Genomic DNA, 21568 nt, shown 5'->3' with positions numbered 1-21568 from the left:
GTTTTGGTTTCAGAGGATATATGTAGAGATAGGCCTGGTTTTGTTATACTTAATTATTTTGTTTGGCACAATCTCCTTTGTCTCCTCCTCCTCACACAAAGAGTATTTATGTTCAGTTCTAGGTATATAAGGAATAAACCTTTTTGTCAACCTTCACGCTGACTCCCTCATTTTTATTGGTTGTTGTGTGTTATTGTCTCCAGGTCCCCTAGACCTTAGTGGGGACGTAACATTATACATTGATTATATATTTAAAAAGCCGCACCCTATACTGAACCGGTTTGGCAGGAAGAGCAAATGGACATTTATTTGTTTATCTAACAATAGAAATGTATGTTATTAAAAACCTAGAGCAGATAGATCCTTTAACAAGAACATGAACAATACAAGTGAATTGTATTGGTTTATTGGAGTGTATACTACATCAAATAAAAGAGTAAATAACAAGGAACCAGATAAGCCATCATCTAGATTTCATATATGAATGAAAAAACACCAAAAAACATTAATTTGCAGTGAGTTTTGTGCTTTAAAATAAGAGAAAACAGATCAAAATCATTATTTGAGAAGAGTCTATATCAAAATCCCCCTACATTAGTGCTGTGATCAATGTGGAGGATTTAATTAATTCATTGAAATTTCAGCCTAAATTTATCAAACAATGCTAAACAGAATAAAATCAGATTCAAAACAGAAAATACATATATTAAAAATACATAAAACTGTTTAAATCATTAAAAGCAAAACGTCTCTGTGACATCACAGCAGTGGCTGAGATCCAATATCTATTCTCCGATATATGGGCTTAGTGAGGACTTTTTCACTGGGGGATCTCATTCAAAGCATAACAGAAGACAGCATAGCTACTCATAGTTTGTCATTATGGTCAAAATGTTCCCAGAGGTCTCTTCCTCTCCAAAATAAACTGACCCAGAGAGTAAAGCTGCTTCAGCACTGAATAAAGCAGTTTACTTTTAAAGTTAGTGTTTCCTTGATGGATACAAGCCAGAGAGGCTACAAGCTAATGCAAAGTGACCTTAGCTTCTCTGCAAACAGTTCTGGAGGTTTAACGTTTCATAATTGATCTGTAAGTCCTCTTACATCGCCAAACATTGGTACAAACCAAGGTGTTAACCTCTGATTGTCGTCCTAGAATCGGAAATAAATCTTCCAAGAAGTCCTGTTGCCTGAGCTAAGGTAAAATAATGTTAGTTCAAAAAGAACACAATTTAAAGTGTTTAGTAAAAGTGTGCTGAAAACTGGATTAAAAACGACATTTATGAAAGCTTCTGGCAGACAACTAAAATGCTGATGCGCACAAAATCAGGGGAGGGGTGGATGTGGGGGTCGCTATTGACATGCAGATATATCTTAATAGACTGTACAACATAAGATTATCATTAAACTGCTTTTTTTAATAGGATTTAAAAATGACATGAATTAGGGCAGCCCCTTATGCTAACACTAAAAAACACTCAAAGTAAACAGATAAGAACAATTGTTGAAACCCAATCCAGAGGCCTCATGTATTTTATCCTCGGTATGTTAACAGGCGTCTGCTGTTAGTCTCCACTGATCAACCCTGAAACGTCCACCAGAGAGACAAAGAGCGATGTTGTGAAATTGAATATTAATAACAAACAATTGTCAACATCTTATTAACAGTTTGGATCATCAGTTTCACCAACACCTACCTGTGCACATGATGGACGCACTGTAGCCGCTTGAACCGGTTAATCACTACTGTAATAAAAGCACTGTTAGTATTTTCAGAAAACAAGTCATAATCCAGACAATATGAATATTTTATATTATGTTTAAATTGAGTTTTACCAAATAATTGCATCATCATCGGGCACTCTGTCAGTTCTTTTCAGGTCATTGTAGTATTTCTTTACCAACTTAAGCTCATCACTTACATCTGAAAAAATAAATAACATATTGTTTCAAACAAGTGGATTCACTTAATACACTAATGGAAATATATCGACTTCTTAATTACTATCAAATGTACAGTATTTTTTGGTGATTTTGTTTTGTTTCCTTTACCTGGGATGGAGACACCATCTGTTTTGAGTGACAGCTCGATTGATTCCTGCATCGTGCTCTCCAGTTTCTCCAGGATCTCCAACTAAATCAGCATTGAAATATTTATCACATGTATGTTTGTGTTGCAGTGTTCCTAGTTTAATTTCCCAACATGTTTCAGTGAAGAATTATTTCTGTAAGACGAAATATAAAATGTGACAAACCATCAAGTTTCTCAGCTGTTTCATCATGGCGTCTTTAGCCTGAGCAAACATGATGTTCTTTGAACCATGAACGTGCTTTTCAATAGTTTCCCTCATGTTTTTCAGCGTGCCTTCTCCTTCAAATTCTTTTGCTCCTACATATTAAACAGAAACATGTTGACATCAAAATGTTGCAACAAAAATGTGTAGAAGTGTATTTCTATGTCTGTAATGATCTTCTGTCTTACTGTCATAGCATGGTGTCATGGTCTCCTCGATTGTTGTTGTCAGGCTGCTGTAGATCGCTTTCTTTCGCTCACGGATGAGTTTGTTGAGGTTTGTTTTCATTTTTTCTTCCTTAGAGTGAAAATGCGAAGCAAATATTTTTAAATCAATAAGTTACAAACAAGGCTCATCTTTCCATTTATATTTTTTTCCAGATTTTACCTGGAAAAGCAGTACATTATTCAAACTGATAGGACCTGTTCACCAGCTGGGCGTGCACTTTGCCCAATATCAGAATATGCTTTTGTAATCTTGAGTGTGTCTTCATGAATTGGGGCAGGGTCAGATTTACAGCTGCAGTACATTTTTCAAAGCCATCTCCAATTCACGAGTTATTCAAGTACAATGTATATTAATATGTTGACTGATCAATATGGAGCCCTGGAGGGTTCATAGAGAGAAAAATAAATAAAACGAGGCCACGCTTTATTAATTTGTGCGCACGATATACTTACTCGTTCGCACGAGATACTTTCTTATGGTAAAACCCATCGAACTGCCCGATTATTACACCATATTATTATTTTTATGAAGAATATGTCCGGTCACCAAGGCGTGTGTGTGTGTGTGTCGTTCGTTCCGGTGCATTCCGGCAGGACTATAGCACTACATCGAGATTAAGATTAAACGAATTTCTTTCACTTGGGAATACACACATAACTATGGAGAACCAGATTTGTGTAAATTACTGTTCATGGTAATTTGAAAACAAATGCCGGTGGTGTCGGACACACACAAACACACCGAACACACACACACAGAGCGAAGCTGAGCACAAACCAAGCCCCCAGGAAGTGCGCCGGACTCAGGTGAAAATATTCGTGCTGGCCAAACGGCGGTACTACACTTCCTTTTGGTTGCCAGGCCCGGAAACACTTTTTCCCATTGACTTACATGGGGAAAGAGTGGTCTGTAAATCGTTGGATAATTTTTTTTAAACTAAATAAACTACCCAGTATGAACACTTGTATAGCCCTTATTAAAAACATTCGTTCCTCAAGTTGTAAAAATGTGCTAATAACGTTATTCTGAGAGTTATTTCCCTCTGCATTATGAACGCGCATCTAACCCACGGGACCGCGCTGCCCGGCACGTTCATGTTACGTGTTCAGCACTAGTACATGTGTTTATCTTTACCCATGGATGTACAATAAGAACGGACCCATATCGCCTTACTGCCAGCCCACGGAGCTGTAATAATGGATATATTGCACATGTTTGCTGTAATTCATCATTTGTAAAATATTATACTACATGGGCTGTATGATTAAATCTTGTACCGTAAATGTTGTATTAAATAAAGTTAATATTACTGACGTAGATTAACGTCCCTGTAGCTTCTTATTGCACTAAGAAGCTTATTGCACTGTATATATATACATATTATATATATATATATATATACAGTGCAATAATTCTTTCATGCTAAATGAAGCTCTGTTGCTTGGATATCACTAGATCCTGTTACAGCGTAATATAAAAGTACATAACGATTGATGTGTAAATTAGCATAATTACTAGCTAACCGCTAGCTGCTAACTGCCGCCTCGTTAATATCAAATCTATCATAATAACAAACCATTACCATGCTGTCATGAACGTGCGGTGCTGTTACGTGTACGCAAATTGACGTGCTTGATGTGAACGAGCATTTTGGGGGGCATGGTTAAAGTTGCGCATGCGCTATGAGCGCACATACGGGTACTTCTCAGGCATGCCGGGTAATCTGTGACGTTTCGCTCTCTCAAAAGTTGGGCCATTTTATCATCATGCGCGAATGAGCCATGGATGTATAATAAGAACTGGATACAGCGTGGGAGGCGGGGCCTCATTCATTCCTATGAGAGTTGCTCATTCGCGCATGATGATAAAATGGCCCAACTTTTGAGAGAGCGAAACGTCACAGATTACCCGGCATGCCTGAGAAGTACCCGTATGTGCGCTCATAGCGCATGCGCAACTTTAACCATGCCCCCCAAAATGCTCGTTCACATCAAGCACGTCAATTTGCGTACACGTAACAGCACCGCACGTTCATGACAGCATGGTAATGGTTTGTTATTATGATAGATTTGATATTAACGAGGCGGCAGTTAGCAGCTAGCGGTTAGCTAGTAATTATGCTAATTTACACATCAATCGTTATGTACTTTTATATTACGCTGTAACAGGATCTAGTGATATCCAAGCAACAGAGCTTCATTTAGCATGAAATAATTATTGCACTGTATATATATATATATATATATATATATGTATATATATACAGTGCAATAAGCTTCTTAGTGCAATAAGAAGCTACAGGGACGTTAATCTACGTCGGTAATATTAACTTTATTTAATACAACATTTACGGTACAAGATGTAATCATACAGCCCATGTAGTATAATATTTTACAAATGATGAATTACAGAAAACATGTGCAATATATCCATTATTACAGCTCCGTGGGCTGGCAGTAAGGCGATATGGGTCCATTCTTATTGTGCATCCTTGGGTAAAGATAAACGCATGTAGTGCTGAACACGTAACATGAGCGTGCCAGGCGGCGCAGTCCCGTGGGTTAGATGTGCGTTCATAATGCAGAGGGAAATAACTCTCAGAATAACGTTATTAGCACATGTTTACAACTTGAGGAACGAATGTTTTTAATAAGGGCTATACAAGTGTTCATACTGGGTAGTTTATTTAGTTTAAAAAAAATTATCCAACGATTTACAGACCACTCTTTCCCCATGGAAGTCAATGGGAAAAAGTGTTTCCGGGCCTGGCAACCAAAAGGAAGTGTAGTACCGCCGTTTGGCCAGCACGAATATTTTCATCTGAGTCCGGCGCACTTCCTGGGGGCTTGGAATGAGCAACTCTCATAGGAATGAATGAGGCCCCGCCTCCCACGCTGTATCCAGTTCTTATTATACATCCATGGCACAAACACACACACATCATGCGCCCGTGACCGGACATCTCCTTCATAAAACGAGTAATAGGGGGAATACTCTGGTAGTTCGATGTGTGTAGAGGTGTGTGTGTGGTTAAACGTAGCAGCCTCGATCTCTATTCAGCTGTTCTAATGAGGGGAAACATTGAAGTAAACAGTAAAAGGCACAGCTCTTTGCAGCTGGTGTTGCTCTTCTCAGATTCTGCTGAGTTACTGCCTCCAGTGCCCTGTACGACGAAGCCAGTTCAACAGACCCTGGATATGTTTGAGTTACCCGGCTTAACTAACCCTAACAAACGCGATCTCGCTAAGCGGTCCTACGAAGCTGGTTATCAACTCAGTAAATCAACCAGGGTTTCTCTGTCCGGCTGAGAGCGCGTTCACGTGAAAGGGACGGGGTTAGCAACATTTGACCAATCACAAACATGGAGAAGCATGCTGACAGCGCAGCGTCATACTTCATGAATGAATAGTAAATAGCAAATCCTGTTTCGTAGTACAGGCCACTGGTGCCGCAGAGATTTCATAAAGTGAAGGAGGTTTTCCTTCTATAAAACAGCTGTGGGCAGCAGATACTGTGGGAGTCACGGACAGGAATTCATAGATCAAAGCAGACTGGTTTACAGACTCTTCTGTTTTGCGAATCCGGTGCTTAAACAAATAGCTCTAAACCCCTGGCCAAAATTTCCCTAAATGAAGTCAGAGTTTGAAATATATCTCAAATAATGTATGCACTGCCATTTCTCCACATAAACATAACAGTCTGCAATGAAACGGTTGTCTCTGTGCTCCACTTCCTACTTGGCAGACTGGTAACTTTCTCGTGCGAACGAGAAACTAACGAAATACTTTCTTGTTCACACAAAATACTTTCTCGTTCGCACAAAATACTATCTCGTGCGCACAAAATACTATCTCGTGCGCACAAAATAGTATTTTGTGTGAACGAGAAAGTATATTGTGCGCACGAGCCTTTAGGGGCTCCGTAGGTCAATATGTATTATATTTAATTATATTGCTCAGTCTTCCACTACAGTCTCCCTGGCTTTAAAAACATATCTGATAATGGACTAATGAATAGGATCCTTTACCTCTGTCTTGAGAAATGTCAGCTGCAGTTTGACATTTTCGTACTCCTTATTCATCATCTTCTCCTCTGTGCCAAGTGAAAACGCATAGATGACCCCGTTGAATGGTTCACTGTTTCCTTCATTTCTAAAACATATTAACACAAATAAATGCCTAAATTCAAAAGACCTCAAAAAATTTGTATATCAATAATGTATTTAAATGTATTGTAAAACATAATTTATCCAACACAGGGTTTTATGTGATTATTAAGTCATTTCTTACGGGAAGGTCTTCTTAAATTCCTCGTCAAGGCTCTCAGTCAAACATGAAGTTAACTTCATATTGATGTTTATTAATTTCCCTTTTTTTGGTTTGTGGATGCCACCCTTCTCAACCACACACTTCAATATCCTGTGAAATGCACTACCTTTCTTTGCCTGAAACAAAACAAATTTTGTAAGAGACATTTTCATATTAAGAGCAATCATTTGTTTTGATTTAGTATAACTTAAATACTTACAGGATAAAGGACCGACTTTAAGACTTTTTCACATGAACCTTTTGATTTTTCAACCCCCTCACTGAGGCATTTTCCAAAAGCCGTAAGGGTCTCTTTCATGGGTTCCCTGACTCTATCAAGTTTACGACTCAGCTTTTCTTCAAGTTCTATGGACACAGCCATTTTTATGTCAGCCTGAAACACAACATATTCATTATTTAAAGCAATTCAACCATAATTCAATATGGGACTTTATTTCTCAAGCCCTTACAACAAAACGTACAAAACCCTTTAAAAACTGTAGCAATGTAAACTCAGAAAATCCAATACCTTGTTGGCTGTACAGGTAACATTACATGTAAGCAGTCTGTCTTTTACTTTGACAATTTGTACACAACATTTTAGAGTACGCAGCTTACTTATTTTCTATGAATGTTATTATTTTCTGTCAATGAAAGATGTTCTTAATTGATCTTACCCCTTCTCTGCTGCTGGCTCCCTGAATCAGAGAGAGAATCCCGCGAGCTCCGGACACATAGTTTAATGTCTCAGAGTGCCATTCATTGAGATCTTGCAGGTAATCCTGCAGTCTGGGAATTTCTGTAAAAAATGTAATATACTTACATTACATTCTTAAATGTACATGTTATACTCAATTAGTATCTCCACATATTTATTGGAGGAGATAACACCATTTTGTCATCCGGGGCTCACTTATGGAGACTTGAATCACCTGTGTCATTTCGCTTTAGACTTTTCTTTTTCAAGAACTCTTTGGAGCTCACTGTGAAAACCTTGAAACACTCCTTACCGAATTGTTTCTGAAAAAACAAAAAAGGTTTCGATTTAAAAGCAGGTCTGCACAACATTTGTGTTTGATTATCATTAAATATTACTCACCTTAACGTCTTTTAGTTTGTTGAATTCTGCATTCACTTTTCTCTTGGCTTGCTCGTTTTCTTTCAGTATCTGAGCACGAACATCAGCTGCTGACCTATTTGAAAAGATTTGTATTTAGAGAATTACATCAACTGCATATACATTCCAGGATATCATATCACTATGCATCTTGATCTTGCTTTCAATAACCAGTGATCACATGGAGTAGCTTAATCCAGCATCACAAAGTGTTTGTGAAGCAACAACATTAGGACAGAAATAAATGGCTGAGATGTTGAGGAATCAAGACCCACATGCAGACAATTTAGAAACACGGATACTGTTATGATCATGAATACCCTGGTTTATCATGTTTCAAGTGCACATTATATCCCTGAATACGATCAAAACCAGGATACTAATGTGCCTGTAAACTTAATCAATGTTTCCATGGTTTCTCCTCTCCGTCTCAAGCGTCAGTGTCTAAATTGGATGTTACATTGTTGAACTGTGTCCTTTTTGCATCTTAAAGGAAACCTACTGTATCATGCTATATTTAAATGATATATTGTAGGGCCATACCTATATAAGGTATATTTATACGTTTCTGTTTTCGAAATACCAAACAGATCATGCATTTTAGCCATGCCTCATTTCGCTCTATGTGTTGTTTGCTGTCTACGGGTCTGATTTTGTGAGCTGCAGCTGACCACGCGCCCCTGCAGGAGAGGGGAGACGTGCTCTGATCAGCTGCTGGGCTGTCAGAAGAGGGGGAGAAAAAGAGATCTCCGTCCTCCGTGTTATTATAGGCCTATAGAGTCGTTATTCATTTGTTTTAAAGCTCAATAAATAACAAAGAAGACCTTTGACCAGCACTTTTCTAATTTTGTCCGGAAGATTTTAATTTTAACGGACATCTTGACCGGCGAAAGAAACTGAAACTGAAACTCTGCCGCACGGTCCCCTCGTTCCTTGGAAGAGGCGGAGAGGTGGGTGTTTGTCATCTGCTGGTGGACTAACCGGAGAGAATTACAGTGCTTGCCTCGACGGGGAGGGATTGCATTGAATTAAAGCAGCAGGAGGAGCAAACGCTTGCCTCGGGGAGGGAGAAAGAAAGCCACAGCGGAGAATAAACAGAAGGGTAACCATGGTAACCAAATCTTCTTCGCTGCTTTTGTGGCAGACTACAGCGCCACTTACAGGCCTGGCATATGTACTACAGCGTCTCCAGCGCTTTCGAACGGCAATGGCCGTGGCTGTCTCCTCCTGATTGGTGGAGTTGGCCCAATAGCCGTAGCACCACCGTCCTGACGTCAGGACAGTGTTCAAATCTGGATCAGTTTTTATCAGATCCGTTGCAGCCCCTTTTTTAGAGATTTGGGTATGGAGGAAAATAGAGAGGGTTGTGTTTTCTGACACTTGGTGAGTTCCCTGGAACACCGGGGACACTTATTCATGTATAAAAGACGTACAAAAGTGCATTTTGCATGATAGGTCCCCTTTAAACTACTTACTGATCATCTGAACCTCCAAGACTATCAGACTTGGTGCAGATAAAATGAATCTGCCGACACTCGCCACCATTTCCCATGAGGCTGCAGGATTCTTCCAGGATCTCCCAGGATTCTTTTTCTGAAGCTGCTCGATTTATCTCAGCCACAATCCACACAGTAGAACAACTTCCAACAAACTGAAGCGGAATACAGCAAATAATAATGGTTACATTGTCAGTGTAACCTTCCACAATAATCAGCATTGCATGTGGATAAATCACCTTTTTCCACATCGTGTCTCTGCTCTTGTTACGGTCCCCGTTTCCAGGAAGATCCACAAGTGTGACATGCTGGAGAAGACGATTCCTCGGCACCCTGACAGTCACACACTTCACCAGTGGCCAATACAACCTCTTCACGTCTTTTGACTTCGTGTGTATTTGACTAATTCTGCAGATAAGTCTTCAGCCTAAAATAAATAATAGAGGCAATGCAAGGCCATTTCTTTTACATGAACAAACTTTAACTTGAAATTGCTTTAAAAGATTGTGTTAAATAATTATTTTGAAACCCTATCCCTGAAACAACAACATCTGAATTAAATCAAAAAGTAGCAAACCGTACGTTTATATTTTAGCAATGGGGAACAATTAGGTTTAACATTTTAAACATGATTTCAAATTTAAAGCTGGTAGTGCCTTAAAATATCTAGGTTGTTGCAAGCAAGTTTGTTACTGTTAGATATTTTCTTTCCTATGATGCATAAAGTAGATTTTGTAGTTATTTAGTGGGAATGCTGACACAGCATTCCAACTATCTGTTATGCTACGCACAAAATTCTTTATTATTCCGCCGGGTTATTTTGCGCCACTTCTCGTCCCGCATTGAACATCGCAGAAACTCAGTTCGAACATCAAAACGTTCAGCTCGGTCGGGAATCGATGGCTATTACTTTTATCATTCATAACTTTCCTAATTCCAGAGATACATCCCATCATTCATCACATTTTTAACATGGAAGTCAATGGAGAAATCTTCAGACTTCAACAATCTTCATGCAACTTCAACTGCTAACTGCTCCTTCTTTAACTGCTAACTGCTCATTCATACTTTCACTCAGAAACCTTATTCCAACTTTGATATGGTACACATCCTTCTGACATTATTCGTGTAACACAACTTTTAAATCTGATTCTTACTTTTACAGATATTAAACATTGTTCAGACCTTGGTAAAGAGGCCTTCTTCAGATTTTAGAGTGCGTGATGTCACAGCTAGAGTGCAGGACGGATTTCATTTTGCCTTCATAATTTCTTTTAAACCTGCCATAATTCCAAAACCCTACATTCCTGAGACATAATTTTTCATGACAAACGTAGGAAAACATCTCGTAGCTTGAAAGATTAAAAAAATTAAGCAAAATAATTAAACAAAATGCCTCTTGAGGGTATGAAGTCACAAAAACTTTCAACATGTCTCCATTAAACTCCATTATAAGTTCAGCCTCACCTTTCCCCACCACAGCAGCCGCACACCTTTTGTTAATCTGCCAAAAAGGCCACATTATTAACCCAAAAGTACACAAAAAGTACACTTCAGATGCTCAAGTTCCTTGACATGCTTCACTCGATGAAATTTCACCGATATCTGTTACGGTTCTTCAACAAAACGTTCACATGTAACAGGTGTATCTCTCATTCAGAACAATGAAAATGCTCTCCTCTCACTGATCACCATGGAAACCTTTGATCTCTGGACACATCGTTAGCTCAAATATAAACACCTGTGTCATGGAACACGATGATGTCATAACTCCAATTGACATAATTAGAGCAGCAGACTAATGACGTGGTCACTGGAGTTTAACAGACTGCCTCAGCCTATTATTTTCCGTCTGATGGAGACTTCATACTGACTTCAACATGTTCCACATATTTTAGACATTATTGGTGACGTATGCTTTTAGTTCTAAAGTTTTCAGTTCAAATATTCTGCTGCTTTTTCATGCATTTAGACTTTTATTTTCTTGTTCTTATTTCACATTCAAGTCCCCTCTATTCATGAACCCTTTAAAGTACTCAGCCACACCACTTACAGGTGCGACTGTTGCTATGTGAGCTATGTGAGTCTCTCAGTGGATGTCTGCTCACCACCTCAAGCTCAACCTTGACAAGACTGAACTGCTTTTCCTTCCGGGAAAAGATTGTCCCACTCTTGACCTAACAATCAACATCTGCACCTCTATTGTTTCCCCGACTCAGACTGCAAGGAATCTGGGTGTGACCCTCGATAACAAACTGTCCTTCACTGCAAACATCTGACCCAGAAAGCGACGCAGGTTCTGGCCCAGGCTCTCGTCATCTCACGCCTAGACTACTGCAACTCCCTCCTGGCTGGTCTACCTGCATGTGCCATCCGACCTATGCAGCTCATCCAGAATGCAGCGGCTCGTCTGGTCTTCAACCTTCCAAAATGTTCCCACACCACACAACTCCTCCGCTCACTTCACTGGCTTCCAGTAACTGCTAGAATCCACTTCAAGACAATGGTACTTGCGTACCATGCTGCGAATGGATCTGGCCCTTCCTACATCCAGGACATGGTTAAACTGTACACCCCAGCACGTGCACTCCGCTCTGCATCGGCCAAACGGCTCGCTGCACCAGCACTACGAGGGGGACCCAAGTTCCCATCAGCAAAAACACGTCGGTTTGCTATCCTGGCTCCAAAATGGTGGAATGAGCTCCCCATTGAAATCAGGACAGCAGATAGCTTGCACATCTTCCGGCGCAGACTGAAAATTCATCTCTTTCGACTCAACTTCGAGCGATAGAATTACTAACAAAGTATTGCTAACAAAGCACTTATATACTAACAAAGGACAAGCTTATCTAAAGCCAGTTGAGTAGCACTTGAAATGTTTTGGCTCTATGAAACCTGATGTACTTATATGATTCTGTTTTCTTCAAGTTTGTATCTTCCTGGTCGAATGCACTATTGTAAGTCGCTTTGGATAAAAGCGTCAGCTAAATGCAATGTAATGTAATGAGTTAATCTTTCAAATACAAGGTTGCTTGTTTGATTCAAGCTCTTGTAGTCAATATGTCAAGATATTTATCCCTAACATTTTATCAGCTAACTAATGACACACACTCAGAGGATCTTTGTAAACATTTTAAGTATTGCACATCTTTAAACATGACTCTTATAAATCACTTTTAAAACCAGCGATGCACTACAGTGTCAGCTTTTCTAAAATAGAAACTTCAATGTTCACATCTTTCTAAATGATTCTACTTTTCAATGACCTACAAATAATCCTAATAATAATCCCATTTTCAATCTTCCAACTGTTCATATTTTTTGGTCAATTAACAAACCTGTTACAAATGTGTTGTTCAACAAATTTGAGCCTTTGCCACATTTATTTGATCACCATGGAAACCTTTGATCTCTGGACACGTTGTTAGCTCAAATATAAACACCTGTGTCATGGAACACGATGATGTCATAACTCCAACTGACATGCTCAGAGCAGCAGACTTCAGATAATGGTTAATGGTCCTGCCCTCAACAGCTCTACGTCAATTATGGGGTGTCATCATACAGTATGCCATTTCCATCGCCATAAAACACGATGTCGCTGTAACTCCAATGGAAACGGTCCGATCGTCCCCCAAACTTTGCTTGTATATCACCGGTCCATGTCTCAACAGCTTCACGCCAAATCTGAGATCTCACCATAGGCTGTTGCCATGGAAACGCATCCCTCGCCATAAAACACGATGTCGCTGTAGCTCCAATGGACACGGTCCGGTCGTCCCACAATCTTCACCTGTATATCACCTCTCCATGCCTCAACAGCTCTACGTCAAATCTGACATCTCACCATATGCAGTTTCCATGGAAACGCATCCCTCGCCATAAAACACGATGTTGTCGTAACACCTATGAAAAGGGTCAAAACAGCACCACACTTCAGATAATGGTTAACGGTCCAGCCCTCAACAGCTCTATGTCAATTATGGGGTTTCATCATATGCCGTTTCCATGGAAACGCATCCGTCGCCATAAAAGACGATGTCGCTATAACTCAAAAAGTGCTCAAACTTCACGTGTGCTAACAGTCCAGCCGTGAAGACATCTACGGGACAGTTTTGAGATTTCTTCAAATGCCGTTGCCATGGCAACACAATGCTCGCCATGAAACACGGTTTTCTCATAACTTCAGTGAAAATGCTCCAAACAGCAGCCATCAACATATCTAAGCGTATTATGGGGTGTCATCAAATACCGTTGCCATGGCGACAGATCATTCACCATCAAGTTAGTTCAATAGTTTGCAGTTCAAATATTCTGCTGCTTTTCCAAACCATTTTACTTTCTTTTCTTCTCTCATCACACATTCAAGCCCCCAGTGTTCATGTATCATTTCAATCTAAATTCTTCACTTTCTTCTTACACATTACATTTCAGCATAGCAATTCAGCGTCAGCTTTTCAACATAAAGCATTCCCACTAGCAATTTCTTCAGGAATTGCATTCTCTAGTTTCTCCCCATTTTTCTGAGTACATACCGAATTTACGTCTGCATTTGGTGTTCTGTTGTAAAACTATGCCAATCAAGAGTCTGTTTCATGAAATGATATAAGTGTTAGTCTTACTTACTGTATCCCTTGTCAAAATCTTACTCTTGGATTGGAGAAATTCAGGAATTTTTTTGAAGAATTTTTCATTCATGAGGTTTTCAGGATAGTTGTCTTTCCATTCTTCTCCATACAGCGCTGACAGCTTTTCAACACTGTCTTGATAATCTTCGTCTTTTTCCTGATCATCCTTATCAGCAAGGAAATTATTCAACTCCTCTTCCCACTCCTAAAAAAATATATGTTCTATTATATGGCATGTTGTGTAGTCAGCATATATATTTAGTTGCAGCTTCATCATAAAAGTTGAAATAGCTCTAAGTTAACAAACATATTTAGCTTATTTTACCTCTTTTGTAATGAACTCAATTTCTGCCTCGTACTTTGGGTTACGCATGTTAGCCTCCACTTTAATCATCACTGAGGTACATGCACTAATTCTTCCAGAGGGCAAGAGATCCTGCTCTTCAATGACGACATTTATCAGAGAGCTCTTTCCAGCCCCCGTTCTACCAAAGACGCCGACCACCTCCCTCTTGTCTGTCTCCAAATTGTTGATTTTATGTCTGTGGTGCAAGAGTTTGAATATGGGTTATTGATCAAATTAACAAATGTCAAAATCTTGCTTGATAACACTAATACTTACTTTAGGAACTTGTTGAACTTGTCGTCTTGGTTAGGTAGTTTATCAAGGACACATCTCATGGTGTTTTTCACCTTCGACAGAATGACTTCTTCTGTAAGAGTAAAAGTAAAAAACTATTCAGCAGGAACCATTAACCAGTATATCCATTAAGATGTATTCCCAATGAAGTATCATTTTCATCATTTATATACTATGGCAGGTATCTAAGGCCATTACAACTTAATAAGACCTGTGTGGCTATATATGTAAGTTAATTTGCTGAACAATAAAACATTAAACACATTATACTTATTAACCCTACTTTCTAATATTTTGGAAAGTAATATAAATACCTCTTTGTGTAACTTGTTTATCCTCACGTGGTCGTTTTCTGGCTGGTGATTGGCTGGACTCACCCTGGAGATCCGACTTCCTCTTTCCTTGTGTTTATTTTTTTTGTAAATAACATTTTATTTTATTAAAAAAATATTCTCAACATTATTTAGATAAAGCAGGTTTATTATTGTTTATGAAATATCAATAAAACTCCATATGAGAAACTGTGTATCTCACCTTTATCTTTTGTTTTGCTGGTGGACGGACAAACCTGAGGATGAATATGTACATTTGACTCTTTGTCCTCTCACAGGGTGCTACAGGCTTGAACACACATCGTCACAATTCACACACACCTACATTTGCATTTCATTTCCCATTCAAAACTCTATGCAAAATAATATATACTTAAAAAAAGTGGCTATCAAGTGATCACATTCAGCATTATTTTTACTGAATGAACAACACTATGAACAAATTAAACAGTTCACAGTTCTTCAGTTAAAGGTGACTTTATCTCAGAACGCTTCAAATATCAATGCGTGAAGGATTGAGTCAAGTTCAATGATAACAAACATGGTCAATTTAAAGTTGTCATTACCTGAGCAGAAACAGCATCCTCCCATTTACATTGTGAATAAAAGAAATACTCTTAGTGGCCATGTAAAATGTTGAACAGACAATGACAATACAAAAAGTGAATTAAACTGCATTCAACTAACTTCAGCAGAAGATTCAGATGTTTCCGGATTTGTTGTGTTTTGTTCCTCCTAGTTAGAAAAGAAAATTGTCTCTAATCCATAATAGTAAAGAACTTTGATAAAATGATAGTAAAGTCAACAAGATATATTATACTCCTTTGTATGTAGATGTCGTACATTTCTTTAGATTAATGAGACCAAATAATAAAAATGCAGACATTACCTTTAACAAACTGAGTCTCTTTTGGAATTTTGACTGTGGTCCCACAATTGGGATCAAGGCAACAATGTGATGATCTTCCAGACAGTAAAGACTTTCCTTGTCAACTTTGTGATCTGTACAAAAAAATTTAAATTAAGAAATGTCAACCAATTGCAAATATCAGATGTGTATTTTGCATGGGGTGAAATGTGAGTTCAGCTGTTGAAAGTAAGTTTTAAAGAGCATTACAGCCTCATAAGGTTGTCTGAACTGAATTCATATTGGCAATGATGTGTTATTTGTTATTTTCAGTGCTGCTGAAAAGATGCTACAGCAAATAAGTTACTCTGAAGTTATATAATAGTTTCCTTTCTGTGTGAAAATGTACAAGTCTTTAAGATTGTTTAAGTATGTCAGGGATATGTCAGAAAGTTACTGAGTAACGATGTTGAGGCAGTTTATGTGTCTTCAAGTCGACGCTTAGATATTTCAGTATTGGAAGGTCATATCGACTTTGTATAATATTTTTGCCCAACAAAAAGCAAGGGAATACTTTACCTTTAAATGTTTGTATCCATTCGCTGAGATTCCATTCAGTTAATTTGTTGCAAACAAAATCATCCATGATTAAGAATAGCAACTGGAAAGTAAACAAATAATTGTTTTAATCAACAAAATAACTACTTGTGAGAGTTATGATATTTTAATAGAAAAATAAAGGGTTATTGAAGTGATAATGGCAGCCTAATTTAAATGTGTATATGAAGCATGTAGGACATATTTGTGCGATCACAAGATAAGCACAAATAACTGAGTACAAATGTCAGAAATTCGTTTATAGGAGAGCCTGCTTGGCTGTTTATTTACCTGCTATTTTCATTCATCTACACCCCAACAGAAACATGAGCTTTCAAGTTTTCCAGTGGAATGGAGTCTATGAAACATAAAAAAATGTATTCTGAATAAAAGATCAATTGTTGTCAAACACAAGTACAGCTGACATTAACATCTGCATCATGAACTACTCTATGCCAGAACATCTATTGGCAATTTTCTTTTCTGATAATTGTTTGGTTAAATGTTCAAGTAAAAATGTTATGGTTCCAGATTCTCAGATGTTAGCTTTCTTACTTTTTTCAGAGTGTTTGCTGTCCAAACAAAGTGATTATAACCGTCTAGAAGGCTACAAAAGTTGATTCCACCCAAATAAAACAGTAACATTAATAATACTAATCTAATGATATAATATAATGGGATAAGATAATCAAATTCAGGGCCAAATCAGAAATGCTCAATGCGGTTGTTTTTCCCGAACAATATGCCTATACCTCTGGGATACTTTTCTGCTAAATGACACTTTAATATTTGGTTGAGTAACATGACTTTAAGGTCGTGGTTTCTTGTTTTTTTCTGTGTTCCAATTTGTATTTATTTAACCCTTAGATGCACAAGTGGATCTTTTTGGACCCGGTGAGGTGGTTTTCTTGAAGTATCTTTGTAATTACAATTTATCATTTCATATTCCAGCTATTCCTCAAAAAACATGTTTTGGATATCATGCCATTCACATTTTAAATTTACATTTTAAGAAATTGTAGTTTTTGTATTACCCAAGCTTCCATAAGTGGGTCAAAAATGACCCGCATGCATTTTCTATGGAATCCTATGGGAACCTTTGATTCTTATCACCTGTGGCTGTCAGGAATACATTCACTGTAGACCACACAGACTACATCACAAGTGACACCTCTCAGGAAGATTATTTTACACAGCAAGATCTGATACCTGTCAGTATAATAATAATAATAATAATACATTATATTTGTATAGGGCTTTTCAAGGACTCAAAATCGCTTTACAATATAAGGGAAGGTTAGGGTGGGGGGTATAGGACTATCAAACTTAATCAACCGGCATTGATTGATGGGGGGGGGGGGGGCTATGAGTAGACAGGAGGAGAAGAGATGAGTTTTGAAAAGGGACTGGAATACTGTGAGGGTCTCAAAATAGCGGAGATCTTTGCATCAATATGTTCAAAACGTTTTTTTTCAAAATGTAAAAAAAATGTCTAAAATTATAAATTGTGAAAAATTAAATATAAAATAGAACCAAAATATAATAAAAATTATAAATATATACAAGTGATTTTTCTTAACCAAAATGACAAAATGGCATAAAAACACATATTATTCTAATACGGGTCCCTTTAGACCCACTTATGGAAGAGTGTGGGTCCAGTCACTCGTGCATCTAAGGGTTAAAGCAGAAACACATAACAACATGGTACAAAACAGAAAACACATACATACGACCAGGCACGTGCACACATATATCAAAGTGGGCTTGAGCCCCATGCCTTTTTCTTCCTCCAGAGAAAGTCATTTTTTAATATTTATTTTTAATAAATGAATATATATATCTACTCCTGTCTGCGCACAGTTTCCCTTTCCAAAAATATATTGATTGAATAAAAAATATATATATCAGGTCGGGAGATTAGACTGTCAAGAACCGATGCTCTCTCTACCCTCCCTACGTCCCTCCCTCCCTCCCTCCCTCCACGTCGCCTGCACAGCGGTGCGGACAGTCATCGGCAGTCACTTCAGACAGACAGGTAGCACCACGTAAAAAGAACATACAGCTCCCTTACAAAACAAACTAAAACACGTGCGTTGGTTTTGAAACTAATTTAATGTTAATGTGTTTTTCAAGAGCCTGGGGCAAAGGTAGCAACCAAACAAGAAACCCTAACACATTAACATACTACATATTACCATTCATTTCATAAGAACATGACTTACAAACTTAACAATGAAACAAAAATAATATGAATCGTTCCAAAGCTTACCGTAGCGTACATCCTGTTGATATGAAGCCAAAAGCAGGTTAAACGAGTCTCTCGCTTAGTATCTCAATAACTGCCCAACCCAACCTTGAAAACGCAACTTAAAGTACTTTTGTTTCCGCTGATAGGTGCAGAACGTTACTCCTCCCACACTAAATTAATCATGTGTTATTTTAATGCAATTTGAACTGCATTTGTGTCTGAAATGTAAACCCTTATCCTATTCCCTGTTAAAGTTGTAATTTTCTCCAATCATGTGGGTATTTTTATGTCAAGTGTTTGTATAATTCTTACCTTTTAAGGTAGAATTGAGAAGTTTAGAATGTGAACTCACAGAATTCTGAAACATGACATGGGGTCTCTGTAAGGGTGGTACACTTTGGGACCAATCAGTAAGTAGCACGTTGGTGACATTAAAAAGCATACTGACTCCATTACTACTCATCATAAATTAAAAAAGCCGCACCCTAGTGCTGAACCGGTTTGGCTGCAAGAGCAAATGGGAAATCATTTGATTATCTAACAATAGAAATGTATGTTATTAAAAACCTAGCGCAGATAGATCCTTTAACAAGAACATGAACAATACAAGTGAATTGTATGTGTTCATTGGAGTGTTTACCACATCAAATACATTAAGAATAGGTGTGGATAAAAAAAGTAAATAACAAGAAACCAATTAAGCCATCATCTAGATCTCTATTTCTCATTAATGAATAAAAAAAAACAGACACACCTTTTTTTGTTTTTTTCATGCCAAATAGTGTTTTTTGATGACCAAAATAAATTCTGAATTTAAATCTTCTTGGCTCTAGATATACAGTATTTACACTGAAACCTTGACTGAAGCAGCAGGGGAGTATATGACGGTTAAAGATCTCATGATGCTTTGCTGTGGGTCTTGATAGAAGTGATTTTGTTTTAGTCCTTTAAAGTACATAAACATACATCAATATACTTTTCTTCTTACTTGCTTTCATTTAGTTTTATGGTTTTAGCAACATTTCTGGTCATGTGGTTTCAAAGGATCCAGTTTAAGATAATGTTTTGTTATAATCTGGCCTATATTTAAAGTCATTAATCCATATGGAGAGGGAGATTTACTGGTTGGAAATGCTACATGTTGAGTTTTACTTAAACAGACACCCCCCTATTTTTTATTAATAATATAATCTTTCCAACACACTTCGAACTCCTCACATTTAGACACTATACTGTAACGTCAGTAGATGGCGCTCTGGCGCTGCTGTGGATCCATTAGGGAGACTATAGCCAGGAGCTCATATCATGTGCATGTCAGAAATAAACAAGCTGTGACCTGAGGAGGACGTTAACTTTGGTCCTCTCTCTACCAATCCACAGACACTGTTTATATGTTGGCTACACAGTGCTCCCTAGCCTGTGTAACCCTTGCTGCTGGTCCAGATTACCCCTAGGTCTGGTGCCGGTAACGCAAACTGAGAAACTAACATTAACATTCAACTTTTATATTTAACGTTTACTGTTGTTATTGTAAGGAACATTCAACACTGGAGTAAGTTGAGTAAGGATGTCACATTTCGTGCTTCAAAGAGATATTAGTATGTTTATAGAGTGGCTTTGCTGCTTCAGAAAACAGAAATAAACAAACATAACTAATAAGAATGGTGGTAAACTGTGGGACCAATCAGTAAGTTCATGTTGGTGACATTAAAAAGCATGATGCATTACTACTCATTATACATTTAAAAAGCTGCACCCTAGTGCGGAACCGGTTTGGCAGGGAGAGCAAATTGAAAATAATTTGTTATCTAACAATAGAAATGTATGTTTTTATTTAGAGCAGATAGATCCTTTAACAAGAACATGAACAATACAAGTGAATTTTATTGGTTTATTGGAGTGTATACCACATCAAATACATGTATGCAATAAGAAGTTTGTGTGGGAAAAAAAGAGTAAATAACAAGAAACCAGATAAGCCATCATCTAGATTTCATATATGAATGAAAAAACACCAAAAAACATTAATTTGCAGTGAGTTTTGTCCTTTAAAATAAGAGAAAACAGATCAAAATCATTCTTTAAGAAGCATAGTCTCAAAATCCCCCTACATTAGTGCTGTGATCAATGTGGAGGATTTAATTAATTCATTGAAATTTCAGCCTAAACTTATCAAACAATGCTAAACAGAATAAAAACAGATTCAAAACAGAAAATACATATATGAAAAAGACAAAACAACTGTTAAATCATTAAAAGCAAAACGTCTCTGTGACATCACAGCAGTGGCTGAGATCCAATATCTATTCTCCGATACATGGGCATAGTGAGGACTTTTTCACTGGGGGATCTCATTCAAAACAAATCAAAGACAGCATAGCTACTCATAGTTTGTCATTATGGTCAAAATGTTCCCAGAGGTCTCTCCTCCTCTCCAAAACAAACTGGCCCAGAGAGTAAAGCTGGTTCAGCACTGAATAAAGTAGTTTACTTTGAAAGTTAGTGTTTCCTTGATGGAAACACTAACTGCAAACAGTTCTGGAGGTTTAACGTTTCATAGTTGATCTGTATGTCCTCTTACATTGCCAAACATTGGTACAAACCAAGGTGTTAACCTCTGATTGTCGTCCTAGAATCGGACATAAATCTGCCTAGAAGTCCTGTTGCCTGAGCTCAGGTAAAATAATGTTAGTTAAAAAAGAACAAGATTTAAAGTGTTTAGTAAAAGTGTGCTGAAAACTGGATAAAAAAGTACATATTTATGAAAGCTTCTGGCAGACAACTAAAATGCTGTTGCACATGAAAGCAGGGGTGGGGTGGATGTGGGGGTCACT

At 37.9% G+C, this 21568-nt stretch overlaps 1 long non-coding RNA gene and 1 pseudogene across 1 annotated transcript; one reads left to right on the top strand and one right to left on the bottom strand.

Annotated features, from left to right (window-relative positions):
• Positions 1–432: 432 nt before the first annotated feature.
• On the top strand, positions 433–21491 carry LOC117492601. Its single transcript, XR_004556870.1, has 2 exons — positions 433–1064; positions 21279–21491. It is a non-coding gene; the product is annotated as an uncharacterized LOC117492601 (long non-coding RNA).
• Positions 506–18823, bottom strand: LOC117492596 (annotated as a pseudogene).
• Positions 21492–21568: the final 77 nt, after the last annotated feature.

The sequence above is a fragment of the Trematomus bernacchii genome, unplaced genomic scaffold (genome assembly GCF_902827165.1).
Source record: "Trematomus bernacchii unplaced genomic scaffold, fTreBer1.1, whole genome shotgun sequence".
NCBI classification, from domain to species: domain Eukaryota; kingdom Metazoa; phylum Chordata; class Actinopteri; order Perciformes; family Nototheniidae; genus Trematomus; species Trematomus bernacchii.
This window is presented reverse-complemented; position numbering and strand designations above follow the sequence as displayed.